Source organism: Anomaloglossus baeobatrachus, chromosome 8, assembly GCF_048569485.1.
Source record: "Anomaloglossus baeobatrachus isolate aAnoBae1 chromosome 8, aAnoBae1.hap1, whole genome shotgun sequence".
Taxonomy (NCBI): Eukaryota; Metazoa; Chordata; class Amphibia; order Anura; family Aromobatidae; genus Anomaloglossus; species Anomaloglossus baeobatrachus.
The window spans coordinates 225,011,376-225,027,805 of record NC_134360.1 but is presented as its reverse complement, the minus strand read 5'-3'; the positions used below and the strand labels follow the sequence as shown (position 1 = coordinate 225,027,805).

Genomic DNA, 16,430 nt, shown 5'->3' with positions numbered 1-16,430 from the left:
GCGTCAAGCAGAGCAGCCCCGCACTGAGCAGAGCCACGCCGAGCAGAGCAGCCCCCGCACAGAGCACCGCCCGTGCTGCACAGAGCACCGCCCGTGCTGCACAGAGCAGCCCAGCGCAGAGCCGCGTCAAGCAGAGCAGCCCCGCACTGAGCAGAGCCCCGTCAAGCAGAGCAGCCCCGCACAGAGCACCGCCCGTGCTACACAGAGCAGCCCCGCGCAAAGCCACGTCAAGCAGAGCAGCCCCCGCACAGAGCACCGCCCGTGCTGCACAGAGCAGCCCCGCACAGAGCAGAGCCGCGCCGAGCAGAGCAGCCCCCGCACAGAGCACCGCCCGTGCTGCACAGAGCAGCCCAGCGCAGTGACGCGTTAAGCAGAGCAGCCCCGCTCTGAGCAGAGCCGAGCAGAGCAGCCCCGCACTGAGCAGAGCCGCGCCGAGCAGAGCAGCCCCGCACTGAGCAGAGCCGTGTCAAGCAGAGCAGACCATATATTTTTTTACCTTTTTTTCTCAAAATTTGGAGTGCGTCTTATAAAACAAAAAATACGGTATTTGAAAAGTTTCTTGCTTTCACATGTAACACTGATTTTATTTATTTTTGAAATACTTTAAAGACGATTACTCTTTAAGGCTTCTGCCACACTCACGTGAAATTCACTCACGTGCCGAGAGACACGTATTTTCCCTGCGTGTTGCGTGCAGGTAAGTACGTGTCTCTGGTACGTGCGTGACACGTGTGTTCTACGTGTGCTATCCGCGATAGCACACGTAGAACCGGTAATTATTATACTCACCTGGTCCTTCCTACTGTCCGCGCTGCTGTCCGTGGTGCTGATCCTCGGTCTCCAGCCCTCCCGTCTCCCCGCTGCTGCTGCTGCCAGGCATTGAAGTGAATATTCAATGAGAATAATGAGCGGCGGTCGGCAGCAAGAGGCAGCAGCGGCAGAGACAGGAGGGCTGGAGAAGGTGAGTTAATGTTTTTTTATTTTTCACTGACATGTGTGGTTTCTCCGGTGCGTGTCACACGGGACCGCATCCACACTACACCCGTGTGGTGCGGGTGCGGGCCGTGTGACACCCGTGCTGCGGGAGAAAACACTGACATGTCAGCGCTTTCAAAAAAGCACACACGTACAAACGCACACGGACACACGTTCTGTGTGGTTTTACGTGTGTGTGCCTGCTACAATAGGGTAGCATTGGTTAAAGTGTCTCCGTGCCGCCGGTACGTGTAAAAAATGACAAACACGTGCCGGCAGCACGGATGTGTGGCGCTAGCCTAAAGAAAAGAAAAAAATAAAAATATTCATCTAAAAGTTGTATCTGCAGAATGAGTTAGGCTGCTTTCACACATCCGGTTTTTGCTCTGCGGCACAATACGGCGTTCTGCAGAAAAACCGCAACCGTTTTTTTTGCCGCCGGTTGCGGGTTTTTTTGCATAGACTTACATTAGTGCCGTATTGTGCCGCAGGGGCTTGCGTTCGGTCCGGTTTTTGCCGCATACGGCAGATTTAGCCAATGCCGAGGCCGGATGGAACGTTGCCTGCAACGTTTTTTGCTCTGGCAAAAAAAACCCGCATCGCGCCGCATCCGGCCGCTGCGGCGCATTTTTCAATGTATGCCTATGGATGCCGGATGCGGCGCGATGCAGCAAAAACCGCATCCGGCCGCCGCATGCGGTTTCTTCCACTACGCATGCTCAGTAGCGTGACGCAACCGGAAAAAAACGGACCGGCCGCATGTAAAAACTTATGCAAAGGATGCGGTGTTTTCACCGCATCCGTTGCATAGGTTTCACAGCCGGATTGAGCCGCACGGCTCAAGCCGGATGTGTGAAAGTAGCCTAAAATAGTCAATCACGGCCCCAGATCGACTGCAGTACGAAAGGCACCGACAGTTCTCAGGTTTGACCACCAGAGGGCAGCAGACAACGGCACCTCGACTATTAAAAACTTTCTGCGACTTCTCGCTTTCACTTTTCCAGACTTTTTTCACCATCTGGTTTACATTAAAATGTCACCATTCGGTTTAATATTCAGCCTCTTAACTAAACCTATCGCCCAATCTGTCAATATAAATCACGGTTACACCATAAATAAATGTGTGTGTGTATATATGTGTACATATGGCTCTTCTCTCCATATGCCGAAACCATATTTCTTTATTGAATATATACAAAGCATTAATAATGATGATCGGTTCTGCAGAAAAAAGTTTCAGTACCAAAGTTATATCAAGCATAAGGCACCAGGATGCAGTCACAGTGACTGCAAAATTCAAGCTAGAACTGTATCTCCTGTTGAACAGGATAATATGAAGGAGAATTTCCCTCGAGAGGCGCCGCCCTGATATCACAAATATTCCTCAGACATGAGAACGTTATATAACAGGGTGATGAGCAGGATCCACAGGTGATTAGCCAGTGCTGTTATAGAAGGAGCAGCAGCAATGCAGCCTGGAGGGTTGATTACTGTAAAATCAGTGCCACACAAGAACCCCTTATGTGTGCAAGACCCCCTTACGTGTGTTTCACTTGGTAGCTTCCTCAGGGAAGATGTCCCTTCTGAGGAAGCTACTGAGCGAAACGCACGTCAGGGGGTCTCCAGTGGCACCAATTTTACAGCAATTCTCGCAGTAAAATTCTATTTAATGCTATTTAACAGGAGATGCGGCTCTAACATGAATTTTGCAGTCACTGTGATGGCATTTGGGATGTAACTCAGTACCTTATGTTTTACAATATAAGTTTGCCATTCGAGCTTTTTCTGCAGAACATATCCCTGTTTTTAATGATTTGAGGTTTTGTATATAAACAGTAAAGACCTACTTTTTCAACATGTGAAGAGAAAAATCGGACTGTCTGGTGGAGTCTATAGGGGGCTGTGAATCAATATCTGACCTGTCAAGGTGCCTTGAAACCTCACTTGGGAGATCGGCTGAAGCAGAGACCCATCTGTAGTTGGCTGTTTCGGAGTCACAGATTATTGGACTCTCGGACACAGGCAATGGCCCTGTCCCTAGCTGTGATCACTAATAAGGACGACGGACACAGAAATGCATCCAGCTGTTAGTCGCCATCCCCGCAGCCCACACATAGGATGGAGAAACACGTGTGCTGGTTATTGGACACAGGCTGGGTCCTGGTGCTGTGGGGCCCAAAGGTCAGAAACGTGCAGCATTGCCGTCCTACTGTAGGAAGCATTACAGACCGCACGGCAGACTTCCAGAATGGAGAGCTCAGGGGGGCGCCCAGAGGTGAGACCACCACGGACCACACATTGGTGATGTAGGTATGGATTTGGGGTGGGGGGGGATGAAGCGAGATGCAGCAGCTCTAGCCATCATAGGTTATTGTCCTCTGTAATACTAATAAGTAATCCGGTAGCCCACAAAAGAGACAGAGAAAATCCTATGGTCTGATCTAACCACCTATACATTTTCTGAATATGGCAGAGCGCGCTCTACCATGGAGAAGACATAAAAAGAAAAAATGTTAATGGAGCTCCCCCTACTGGTCAAAGTCATTACTGCAGGCAAAAAAAAATGTAAATAATAAATGTACACAGTATGTACCAGGCAGGAAAATTCAAACACAGGACACTGGTTCAGCAGCAAAGTCAAAGCTTATGGTGACTGCAAACCTCCTCGTACTGGCTGCCATCACGGCTCTTTTCATTAGCTGGCCTGGTGCGTTACATTGCAAAGACAACGGCATGCCCGGTGTAGAAATCATAAGAGGCACTGGGGAGGGGGGCACCGGGGAGGCGGGCAGGGTGCAGGGGGTCCGCAGGCGTCCTGTCTGGCACCCCTGGACTACGGACATGGTTGCTGGACCTGGGTCATGTGAATGGATTCTCCTACCTCTCAATGTAATACACACAGATACAGTATGACACTTGGGCTGGTCTCTGGAGTCTCATCCCTTTTGCCTCCATGTTGCATCGGTTTACTCCATCTGAACGTTTATTTATCCATTGACTCTTAACTGAAGTACAAATTCTGTTTCCCGTTATATACAGATCAACATAGACTAATATCAGTCTGATCTGCAAAACGGATGGGAATCGGGCGCCCTCCGAGCCTCACAGGCCGGACACATGCAGCAGTCATTAAAACTGATCAGTGTATGGATCCATGACACGCTGTGTCTGTTCACTGCACAAGAAAAAAAAGAAGGTGTGAATGTAGCCCAAGACTAACATCAGCATTTATTCAAAGCAAGAGATGCTGCAATTTGCTACAAATGTCTCATTGTGCTGAATTTATTGATGCAACACAAAGAACGGACGAGCTGTGGGTCTCCCAAAACTATGCACATTGGTCATTTCTCGAGGGAGACCGGTTGTGGCAGGCGGGGGCCCCTCCTCGGGGCGCTCCATGGGACTAAGCTCACCGGTTATTATTGCCCGGTTGTGGCAGGCGGGGGCCCCTCCTCGGGGCGCTCCATGGGACTAAGCTCACCGGTTATTATTGCCCGGTTGTGGCAGGCGGGGGCCCCTCCTCGGGGCGCTCCATGGGACTAAGCTCACCGGTTATTATTGCCCGGTTGTGGCAGGCGGGGGCCCCTCCTCGGGGCGCTCCATGGGACTAAGCTCACCGGTTATTATTGCCCAGTTGTGGCAGGCGGGGGCCCCTCCTCGGGGCGCTCCATGGGACTAAGCTCACCGGTTATTATTGCCCGGTTGTGGCAGGCGGGGGCCCCTCCTCGGGGCGCTCCATGGGACAGCGCTCTACGGTTATTATTGCCCGGTTGTGGCAGGCGGGGGCCCCTCCTCGGGGCTCCATGGGACTAAGCTCACTGGTTATTATTGCCCGGTTGTGGCAGGCGGGGGCCCCTCCTCGGGGCGCTCCATGGGACTAAGCTCACCGGTTATTATTGCCCGGTTGTGGCAGGCGGGGGCCCCTCCTCGGGGCGCTCCATGGGACTAAGCTCACCGGTTATTATTGCCCGGTTGTGGCAGGCGGGGGCCCCTCGTCAGGGCGCTCCATGGGACTAAGCTCACCGGTTATTATTGCCAGATTGTGGCAGGCGGGGGCCCCTCCTTGGGGGCTCCATGGGACTGAGCTCTCCAGTTATTATTGCCCAGTTGTGGCAGACGGGGGCCCGTCCTCGGGGTTCTCCATGAGACTGAGCTCACTGGTTATTATTGCCCGGTTGTGGCAGGCGGGGGCCCCTCCTCGAGGCGCTCCATGGGACGGAGCTTTCCGTTCCCATCACAACTTGTAAATTTCATGGGAGAATAAAATCTCACTCTTGAGGGTAATGAAGTAGTTATATAAAAAAAATAGTAATGTATAACTTTTTAATTGTAAGAATTTCCTGTTGGATTTCAGTAAAAAGCAGATAAGACAAGAGGGAAAACCACAGTTAGCCTATATGCCCACGCTGCGTAAAATCAGTAAAATGCATGGAATTTGCAGCGGATTTTTCAAAAATCTACAGCACAGCTACTCACCAGCCATTTCTATGGCATTTGGGAACTGCTGTGCCCACGCTGCAGATTTTTCCGCAGCGGAAATAATGCGGATTTCCCTGCGGAAAAAATCAGCAGCATGGAAATTATTCCTACGGACTTCTCCGCAGGGTCTCATATACTTACCTGCCTTGATAGCAGACACCCGAGTCACTTTCTCCGTCCGGTGTACAGCAGCGCGGTGGATCCAGGTACAGGAAGGAAGAGGTGGGCGGGGCCTGCATGAGCTCCGGTCATGCGACAGCCGGAGCTAGTTCAGGCCCGCCCACCTTCTCCTGCACAGTGCAGCAGACGCTGACAGAGTGACCCAGCTGCCGGAAAGCGAGGTGCTTCGTGATGGAGGTTAGTATGAACTCCCGATCACTGCAGCACTTGTTCTGCATTAAGGAGGCAGTGCCGAAGCCATGGTACTGTATCCTCAATGCAGAAAGCCCGCACTACAGTTAGGTCCAGAAATATTTGGACAGTGACACAAGTTTTGTTATTTTAGCTGTTTACAAAAACATGTTCAGAAATACAATTATATATATAATATGGGCTGAAAGTGCACACTCCCAGCTGCAATATGAGAGTTTTCACATCCAAATCGGAGAAAGGGTTTAGGAATCATAGCTCTGTAATGCATAGCCTCCTCTTTTTCAAGGGACCAAAAGTAATTGGACAAGGGACTCTAAGGGCTGCAATTAACTCTGAAGGCGTCTCCCTCGTTAACCTGTAGTCAATGAAGTAGTTAAAAGGTCTGGGGTTGATTACGGGTGTGTGGTTTTGCATTTGGAAGCTGTTGCTGTGACCAGACAACATGCGGTCTAAGGAACTCTCAATTGAGGTGAAGCAGAACATCCTGAGGCTGAAAAAAAAGAAAAAATCCATCAGAGAGATAGCAGACATGCTTGGAGTAGCAAAATCAACAGTCAGGTACATTCTAAGAAAAAAGGAATTGACTGGTGAGCTTGGGAACTCAAAAAGGCCTGGGTGTCCACGGATGACAACAGTGGTGGATGATCGCTGCATACTTTCTTTGGTGAAGAAGAACCCGTTCACAACATCAACTGAAGTCCAGAACACTCTCAGTGAAGTAGGTGTATCTGTCTCTAAGTCAACAGTAAAGTGAAGACTCCATGAAAGTAAATACAAAGGGTTCACATCTAGATGCAAACCATTCATCAATTCCAAAAATAGACAGGCCAGTGTTAAATTTGCTGAAAAACACTTCATGAAGCCAGCTCAGTTCTGGAAAAGTATTCTATGGACAGATGAGACAAAAATCAACCTGTACCAGAATGATGGGAAGAAAAAAGTTTGGAGAAGAAAGGGAACGGCACATGATCCAAGGCACACCACATCCTCTGTAAAACATGGTGGAGGCAACGTGATGGCATGGGCATGCATGGCTTTCAATGGCACTGGGTCACTTGTGTTTATTGATGACATAACAGCAGACAAGAGTAGCCGGATGAATTCTGAAGTGTACCGGGATATACTTTCAGCCCAGATTCAGCCAAATGCCGCAAAGTTGATCGGACGGCGCTTCATAGTACAGATGGACAATGACCCCAAGCATACAGCCAAAGCTACCCAGGAGTTCATGAGTGCAAAAAAGTGGAACATTCTGCAATGGCCAAGTCAATCACCAGATCTTAACCCAATTGAGCATGCATTTCACTTGCTCAAATCCAGACTTAAGACGGAAAGACCCTCAAACAAGCAAGACCTGAAGGCTGCGGCTGTAAAGGCCTGGCAAAGCATTAAGAAGGAGGAAACCCAGCGTTTGGTGATGTCCATGGGTTCCAGACTTAAGGCAGTGATTGCCTCCAAAGGATTCGCAACAAAATATTGAAAATAAAAATATTTTGTTTGGGTTTGGTTTATTTGTCCAATTACTTTTGACCTCCTAAAATGTGGAGTGTTTGTAAAGAAATGTGTACAATTCCTACAATTTCTATCAGATATTTTTGTTCAAACCTTCAAATTAAACGTTACAATCTGCACTTGAATTCTGTTGTAGAGGTTTCATTTCAAATCCAATGTGGTGGCATGCAGAGCCCAACTCGCGAAAATTGTGTCACTGTCCAAATATTTCTGGACCTAACTGTATATCCGCACGACATTCCGCAGCATGGAAATAGACAAAAGTTGTGGTGCGGTTTCCTGGTAGCTCCTGCGGAATGTCCTGCGGATATAACCGCAGGACACTGTCCCCGTGGGCACATAGCCTTATAGTATTGTTAAATCACAATGAATGGGCTTGGGGTGTCAGGAATGGCAGACTGGACGAGTGTCAGTGCATGGGCTATGGGGGAACAAAATACCTGCAACCCCCACTGCACCACTCATTGGTGGTCGTATGTTTCACAGGTGTATGCAATACACTAAAGCACCACCAGAAGGTGCACAGAACTGATGTAACAATGACCAGGAAGCACCACCAGGGGGTGCACAGAAATAACTGACAGTGCCCTCCCCAATATTCTGTGTATCACAGTATAAAGAAGGGGTCTCAAACTTAGCTGGGTGTATGGGCCGCACATAGAAAAAAAATTATTTGGGGGGGCCCGCATTCTTTGCAGGGCCAAGTGACTTAGTGATTCCATGTATTGTCTTCTATACACATTTGGATCACTTTTTGTGAACATTTTTTGCTTGTTTATTAAAACAAACCTGCACTTTGCTACGTTTATATGTAAAAAAAAGCATTTTTAAATGGTAAAAGCTTTTTTTCTTTATCTCTTTCTTGTGACCAGTAGTAATGTTCCCATCCTTGTGCCCAGTAGTAATGTGCCCAGTAGTAAGTACTGTACCCATCCTTGTAGCATTGTACTCATCCTGTAGCACGGTGCCCATCCTTGCAGCATTGTGCCCAGAAACAAAATTGTAGCCCTGCACCAGGCTGGGAAGACTGAATCTGCAATAGGCAAGCAGCTTGGTGTTATGAAATCAACTGTGGGAGCAATAACAATGGAAGACATACAAGACCAATGATAATGTCCCTCGATGTGGTGCTCCACGCAAGATCTCACCCTGTGGGGTCAAAACGATGACAAGAACGGTGAACAAAAATCCCAAATCCGCACGGGGGGGACCAAGTGAATGACCTGCATAGATCTGGGACCACCATAACAAAGACTACCATCAGTAACACACTACGCCGCCAGGGACTCAGATTCTGCAGTGTCAGACATGTTCCTCTGCTTAAGCCGGTAGATGCCCGGGCCCATCTGAAGTTTGCTAGAGGACATTTGGATTATGCAGAAGAGTATAGGGAGAATTTCATATGGTCTGATGAAACCAAAGTAGAACTTGATGGTAGAGACATAACTCGTTGTGCTTGGATGCAAATCAGCATTCTGTCTCCTCCAAAGAGCACCACACCTACAGTGAAGCATGGGAGTGGAAACATCATGCTTTGCGGCGGTTTCTCTGCAAAGGGACCAGGACGACTGATCCGTGTACATGAAAGAATGAATGGGGCCATGTATCACGAGATTTTGAGTACACACCTCCTTCCATCAGCAAGGGCATTGAACATGAAATGTGGCTGGGTCTTTCAGCATGATAATCATCCCATGCACACCGCCAGGTGAACGAAGGAGTGGCTTCCTAAGAAGTATATGAAGGTCCTGGAGTGGCCTAGCCAGTCTCCAGATCTCAACCCCATAGAAAACTTATGGAGGGAGCTGAAAGTCCGTGTAGCCCAGCGACAGGCCAAAAACATCACTGCTCTAGAGGAGATCTACATGGAGGAATGGGCCAACATACCACCAACAGTGAGTGCCAACATGGTGAAGACTTACAGAAAACGTCTGACCTCTGTCATTGTCAACAAAGGATATAGAACAAAATATTGAGATGAACTTTTGTTATTGACCAAATACTTACTTTCCACCATAATTTGCAAAAAAAAAAAAATAAAATCTTCCAAATCAGACGCGGTGATTTTTTGGATTTGTTTTCTCATTTTGTCTCTCATAGTTGTGGTCACCTATGATGTCAATTACAGGCAAATCTCATCTTTATAAGTAGGAGAACTTGCATATATATATACTAGCTGTAGTACCCGGGCGTTGCCCGGGATAGTAACTGTCTCTCTCTTTGTGCCTCTTTGTCCCTGCCTCCTTCCCTGTCTGCCTGTGTCTGTCTCTTTGTCATTCTCGATCCATCTCCTCACCGACATCATATTACCTCGCACATAAGCTTTTTCTACTATGAATGTCTTTCGTTCCTATAGCAATCAATCACATCTGCTATTAATAACCTATAGCTTGTAGCTCCATTGACTTTAATGGAGGCATGTTTTTAGGAGAGTAACTGTAAAGCGTGGGGTTACATTTTCCTGTCAAAACAGTCTAGGACGTTCCCTGAGTCACAAGGGGTGTCTGTGCAAAATTTCGTGATTGTAAATGCGACGGTGCGAATTCCTTTAGCGGACATACACACACACACACACACCTTTATATATTAGATATATAGTATTTTTTTTTACTATAAGACGCACTTTTTATCCATATTAACCTCTTTGCATGCATCCCATAGTATGTCAGTCAGTAAGGTCAGTAGTACCAGACCTCCCTGACTTCTCTATTAAAAGGGATGTTCTCATTTTCAGAATCCTATCCCAATATCTGGTAGGTGTAGTAATAATTAATATTAGCACATACCTACACTTAGAAATGTAGTATAGATCTCCTGATATAACCATATATCTTACCTCATGTGCAGGGCACTGCAGCTTAGGTATCCCTGGTTATGACCACTCAGAGTGACAAGTTAGTTGCTCGTTATTGTAGCCATGGATATCCAAGCTGCTGTAATGCCCTGCAAATGAAGTAAGAGACATAGCAAATCAGGAGAACTATACTAAGTTTCTAATTTTACCATTAGACCATAAATCAATACATTTTATATATTATGTAAAATATGATGTGGTCTAATGGGAAACCAGGCCACTCGCTGAGCTCTACAGAAGTACCAAGACGGCAGCCATGGGGGTCTTCAGCAGTAATCCCCTGACTACCATAGGTATCCATTGGCATCCTACAATCCCATCACAAGAGGGTGCTATGGGTGATGTACCCTAACCCCCATTTTGACTGGCATCTCTCAATGGTTAAAAAGTAGTGACTAGAGGTAACTGGCCATAGTAAAGAAAGTGGCAGCCGGCTAAAGATCCCCAACTCCATTTTTTTTCCTGCTGTTCGGTGGTTTCTGGACTCCACAATATAAATTTGCCGCGAGTACTCAAAATGAATGCAAAAGAAGGGAATTTTGTTACTTACCGTAAATTCCTTTTCTTCTAGCTCTTATTGGGAGACCCAGACGATTGGGGTATAGCTACTGCCCTCCGGAGGCCACACAAAGCACTACACTAAAAAGTGCAAGGCCCCTCCCCTTCTGGCTATACCCCCCCGTGGTATCACGGGTACTCCAGTTTTAGTGCCAAAGCAAGAAGGAGGAAGCCAAGAACTGGTTTAAACAAATTAACTCCGAGAAACATCGGAGAACTGAAAAACCGTTCAACATGAACAACATGTGTACCCGCAAACAACAAAAAAATCCCGAAGGACAACAGGGCGGGTGCTGGGTCTCCCAATAAGAGCTAGAAGAAAAGGAATTTACGGTAAGTAACAAAATTCCCTTCTTCTTCAGCGCTCTATTGGGAGACCCAGACGATTGGGACGTCCAAAAGCTGTCCCTGGGTGGGTAAAGAAATACCTCATGTTAGAGCTGCAAAAACAGCCCTCCCCTACGGGGATGTCACTGCCGCCTGCAGGACTCTTCTACCTAAGCTGGCATCCGCCGAAGCATAGGTATGCACCTGATAATGCTTGGTGAAAGTGTGCAGACTGGACCAGGTTGCTGCCTGGCACACCTGTTGAGCCGAAGCCTGGTGTCGTAATGCCCAGGACGCACCCACGGCTCTGGTTGAGTGGGCTTTTAGCCCTGAAGGAACCGGAAGCCCCGCAGAGCGGTAGGCCTCTAGAATTGGTTCTTTGATCCATCGAGCCAGGGTGGCTTTAGAAGCCTGCAATCCCTTGCGCGGACCAGCGACAAGGACAAAAAGTGCATCGGAACGGCGTATGGGCGCCGTTCGGGAAATGTAGATTCTGAGTGCTCTCACCAGATCTAGCAAACGTAAGTCCTTTTCATACAGGTGAACCGGATGAGGGTAAAAGGAAGGCAAGGATATATCCTGATTAAGATGAAACGAGGATACGACCTTAGGGAGAAACTCCGGAATGGGGCGCAGCACTACCTTGTCCTGGTGGAACACCAGGAAAGGAGCCTTGGATGACAAAGCTGCCAGCTCAGACACTCGCCGAAGCGATGTGATCGCGACAAGAAACGCCACTTTCTGTGACAGGCGAGAAAAGGAAACGTCCTTTAGAGGCTCGAAGGGCGGCTTTTGCAGAGCAACAAGTACTCTGTTCAGATCCCATGGATCTAACGGCCGCTTGTACGGGGGCACAATATGACAGACCCCCTGTAGGAACGTGCGCACCTTAGGAAGACGTGCTAGACGCTTCTGAAAAAACACAGACAGTGCCGAGACTTGCCCTTTAAGGGAACTGAGCGACAAGCCCTTTTCCAACCCCGATTGCAGGAAGGAAAGAAAGGTGGGCAATGCAAATGGCCAAGGGGATACTCTCTGTGCAGAGCACCAAGATAAGAAAATCTTCCACGTCCTGTGGTAGATCTTAGCAGACGTTGACTTCCTAGCTTGTCTCATTGTGGCTACGACTCCTTGAGATAATCCTGCAGACGCTAGGATCCAGGACTCAATGGCCACACAGTCAGGTTCAGGGCCGCAGAATTCTGATGGAAAAACGGCCCTTGGGACAGTAAGTCTGGTCGGTCTGGCAGTGACCACGGTCGACCGACCGTGAGATGCCACAGATCCGGATACCACGATCTCCTCGGCCAGTCTGGGGCGACGAGTATGACGCGGCTGCAATCGGATCTGATCTTGCGTAACACTCTGGGCAAGAGTGCCAGAGGTGGAAAGACGTATGGGAGCCGGAACTGCGACCAATCTTGAACCAATGCGTCTGCCGCCAGAGCTCTTTGATCGCGCGACCTCGCCATGAATGCCGGGACCTTGTTGTTGTGCCGGGACGCCATTAGGTCGACGTCCGGCACTCCCCATCGGCGACAGATTTCCTGAAACACGTCCGGGTGAAGGGACCATTCCCCTGCGTCCATGCCCTGGCGACTGAGGAAGTCTGCTTCCCAGTTTTCTACGCCGGGGATGTGAACTGCGGATATGGTGGAGGCCGAGGCTTCCACCCACATCAGAATCCGCCGGACTTCCTGGAAGGCTTGCCGACTGCGTGTCCCCCCTTGGTGGTTGATGTATGCCACCGCTGTGGAGTTGTCCGACTGAATTCGGATCTGCCTTCCTTCCAGCCACTGCTGGAAGGCTAGTAGGGCAAGATACACTGCTCTGATTTCCAGAACATTGATCTGAAGGGTGGACTCCTGCGGAGTCCACGTCCCCTGAGCCCTGTGGTGGAGAAACACTGCTCCCCACCCTGACAGACTCGCATCTGTCGTGACCACTGCCCAGGATGGGGGCAGGAAGGATCTTCCCTGAGACAATGAGGTGGGAAGGAGCCACCATTGTAGAGAGTCCTTGGCCGTCTGGGAAAGAGAGACTTTCCTGTCCAGGGACGTTGACTTCCCGTCCCATTGGCGGAGAATGTCCCATTGAAGTGGGCGCAGATGAAACTGCGCAAAGGGAACTGCTTCCATGGCTGCCACCATCTTCCCGAGGAAGTGCATGAGGCGCCGTAAGGGGTGCGACTGGCCCTGAAGGAGGGATTGCACCCCTGTCTGTAGTGACCGCTGCTTGTTCAGCGGAAGCTTCACTCTCGCTGCTCGAGTATGGAACTCCATGCCAAGATACGTTAGTGACTGTGTCGGAGACAGATTCGACTTTGGAAAGTTGATGATCCATCCGAACGTCTGTAGAGTCTCCAGTGTAGCATGTAGACTGAGTTGGCATGCCTCTTGAGAGGGTGCCTTGACAAGTAGATCGTCTAGGTAAGGGATCACCGAGTGTCCCTGAGAGTGCAAGACTGCTACCACTGCCGCCATGACCTTGGTGAAAACCCGTGGGGCTGTCGCCAGACCGAATGGCAGAGCTACGAACTGAAGATGTTCGTTTCCTATCACAAAACGTAGAAAACGTTGATGTTCTGTAGCAATTGGCACGTGGAGATAAGCATCTTTGATGTCTATTGAGGCAAGGAAGTCTCCTTGAGACATTGAGGCCACGACAGAGCGGAGGGTTTCCATCCGGAACCGCCTGGCGTGCACATGTTTGTTGAGCAGCTTTAGATCCAGAACAGGACGGAACGAGCCGTCCTTTTTTGGAACCACAAAGATATTGGAGTAAAACCCTCGCCCTTGTTCCTGAGGCGGTACAGGAACCACTACTCCTTCCGCTCTTAGGGAGTCCACCGCCTGCAGCAGGGCATCTGCTCGGTCTGGATGTGGGGAGGTTCTGAAGAACCGAGCTGGAGGACGAGAACTGAACTCGATTCTGTACCCGCGAGACAAAATGTCTGTCACCCACCGGTCTTTGACCTGTGACATCCAAATGACGGAAAAGCGGGAGAGCCTGCCCCCGACCGGAGATGCGGAGGGGGGGAGCTGGAAGTCATGAGGTAGCCGCTTTGGAAGCGGTTCCTCCATTTGCTTTCTTGGGGCGCGCGTGAGCCCGCCAGGAATCTGAGCTTCTTTGCGTCCTCTGAGTCCCTTTGGACGAGGAGAATTGTGTCTTGCCCGAACCTCGAAAGGACTGAAACCTCTGCTGCCACTTTTTCTGCTGAGGTTTGCTTGTTCTGGGCTGGGGTAAAGAAGAGTCTTTACCCTTGGACTGTTTAATGATGTCAGCCAATGGTTCGCCAAACAGTCTATCTCTAGATAAAGGCAAGCTGGTTAAACATTTTTTGGAACCAGCATCTGCTTTCCAGTCCTTTAACCACAAGGCTCTGCGCAAAACTACCGAATTGGCGGACGCCATTGAGGTGCGGCTGGTAGATTCTAGGACCGCATTGATAGCGTAAGACGCAAACGCGGACATCTGCGAGGTAAGGGACGCCACTTGCGGCACCGCTGGATGTAAGATAGCATCCACTTTTGCTAACCCTGCTGAAATAGCTTGGAGTGCCCATACGGCTGCGAATGCTGGAGCAAACGACGCGCCGATAGCTTCATAGACAGATTTTAACCAGAGGTCCATCTGTCTGTCATTGGCATCCTTAAGTGAAGCGCCATCCTCCACTGCAACTATGGATCTAGCTGCAAGTTTGGAAATCGGGGGGGTCAACTTTTGGACACTGGGTCCAGCGCTTGACCACATCAGGGGGGAAAGGAAAACGTGTATCCTTAGAACGTTTAGAGAAACGCCTTTCTGGATGAGCGTCGTGTTTCTGGATTGACTCTCTGAAGTCAGAGTGATCCAAGAAAGCACTTAATTTACGCTTGGGATAGAGAAAACGAAACTTCTCCTGCTCTGCAGCTGCCTCCTCTGCTGAAGGGGCTGGGGGAGAAATATCTAACAGTCTATTGATGGCTGAGATAAGATCGTTTACCATGGCGTCCCCATCCGGGGTATCCAGATTGAGAGGGGTTCCAGGATAAGACTCCTGATCACTCTCATCAGACGCATCACAGGAGCGACTGATTGCGCTGAGACCCTGAGCAGTGTGATGACGTTGAGGGTCTTTCCCAGCGAGCTCGCTTAGGGTGGCTGGGGCTATCATCTGAGTCATAATACTCAGCCTGTGAAGCCGGGGACCCCCTTGCAGTCTGGATTAAATCCAACTGAGGGGGATTAGAGGACAGAGACCTCGCCGTGTCCAATAGACTGAGCCCCAGGCATGGATTGCAAAGTTTCAAGGATTTTTGCCATAGTCACAGACATATTATCAGCAAAAACTGCAAAGTCTGTCCCTGACACCGGGGCAGGACTTACAGGCGTCTCAGCCTGGGTCACTATCTCTCCTGACTCCGGCTGGCGAAGCAGCACCGGGTCTGAGCATTGCACACAATGGGGGTCCTTGGAGCCTGCTGGTAGAGCAGCCCCACATGCAGCACACGCAGTGTACACAGCCCTAGCCTTGGCAGCCTTGCGTTTTGTGGATGACATGTTGCTGCCTCCTCAGAGCGATCTAGGGTAATACAGCCAGGAAGCGACCTCACAGTGCAAGCAATAAGGAAATATATATATGTCCAGTGACACAGTACACTAATACACACTGAGGCACTAGAGGGGCCAGCTGAAAAGCCGCTTACCGCCCGCTTAAGAGCGGGTGTGTGATCTCCAAAGCCCCCTAGTCCAGGTCTCCCAGAGCCTTGCGTCCTTCCTCCAGCCAGACATGCATGTAATGGCTGCCGGCGTCCTGAGAGAGGAGGGGGGGCGGGCCCTGGGCGTTCCTGACTAAGAGCGGGAAGCCTGCTTCCCTCTGTGCCTAGTCGAGAGGGCTGGAGCATGTAAATCAGGCTCCAGCCCTCGTCGCTGCCGTGAAACAGCGTCTCTCCCCTACCCTGATTGACAGGGTGGGGGCGGGAACGAATCGGAGCTGCCGGCGTCCTAGGCCGCAAAAGCCGGGGACTAGATTTATAAACGCCACCGCCGTAAAAGCGCGGTCGGCGTGTCCCCGGCGAACTAAAAGTCACAGCAGCGCCGCCGGTCCAGCGGGGGTCGGCGCTGCGTTCCCACAACACAGAAAAAAAGTCCCCCAGTTAAACTGTAGGAACACTAGCTCTAGCGTTACGGTCCCCGGCGCACTACAACACCCAGCCAGCCCGGAGTGTGTCTGTGTCTGCCGGGGACACAGAGTACCTGTATGATGCAGGGCCATGTCCCTGATGGTACTCCTGCTCGGCATCCACCAGGTTCTATGGGTCTGTGGATGGAGCCCGGCGTCAGAGCTTTGAGGCCGGCAGGATCCCACTTC

The 16,430-nt window shown here is 50.0% G+C and overlaps 1 protein-coding gene across 1 annotated transcript in view; it reads right to left on the bottom strand.

The window, feature by feature from the left end:
* Positions 1–16,430, bottom strand: part of PIGK (phosphatidylinositol glycan anchor biosynthesis class K) — a 138,373-nt gene that overhangs the window by 62,876 nt on the left and 59,067 nt on the right.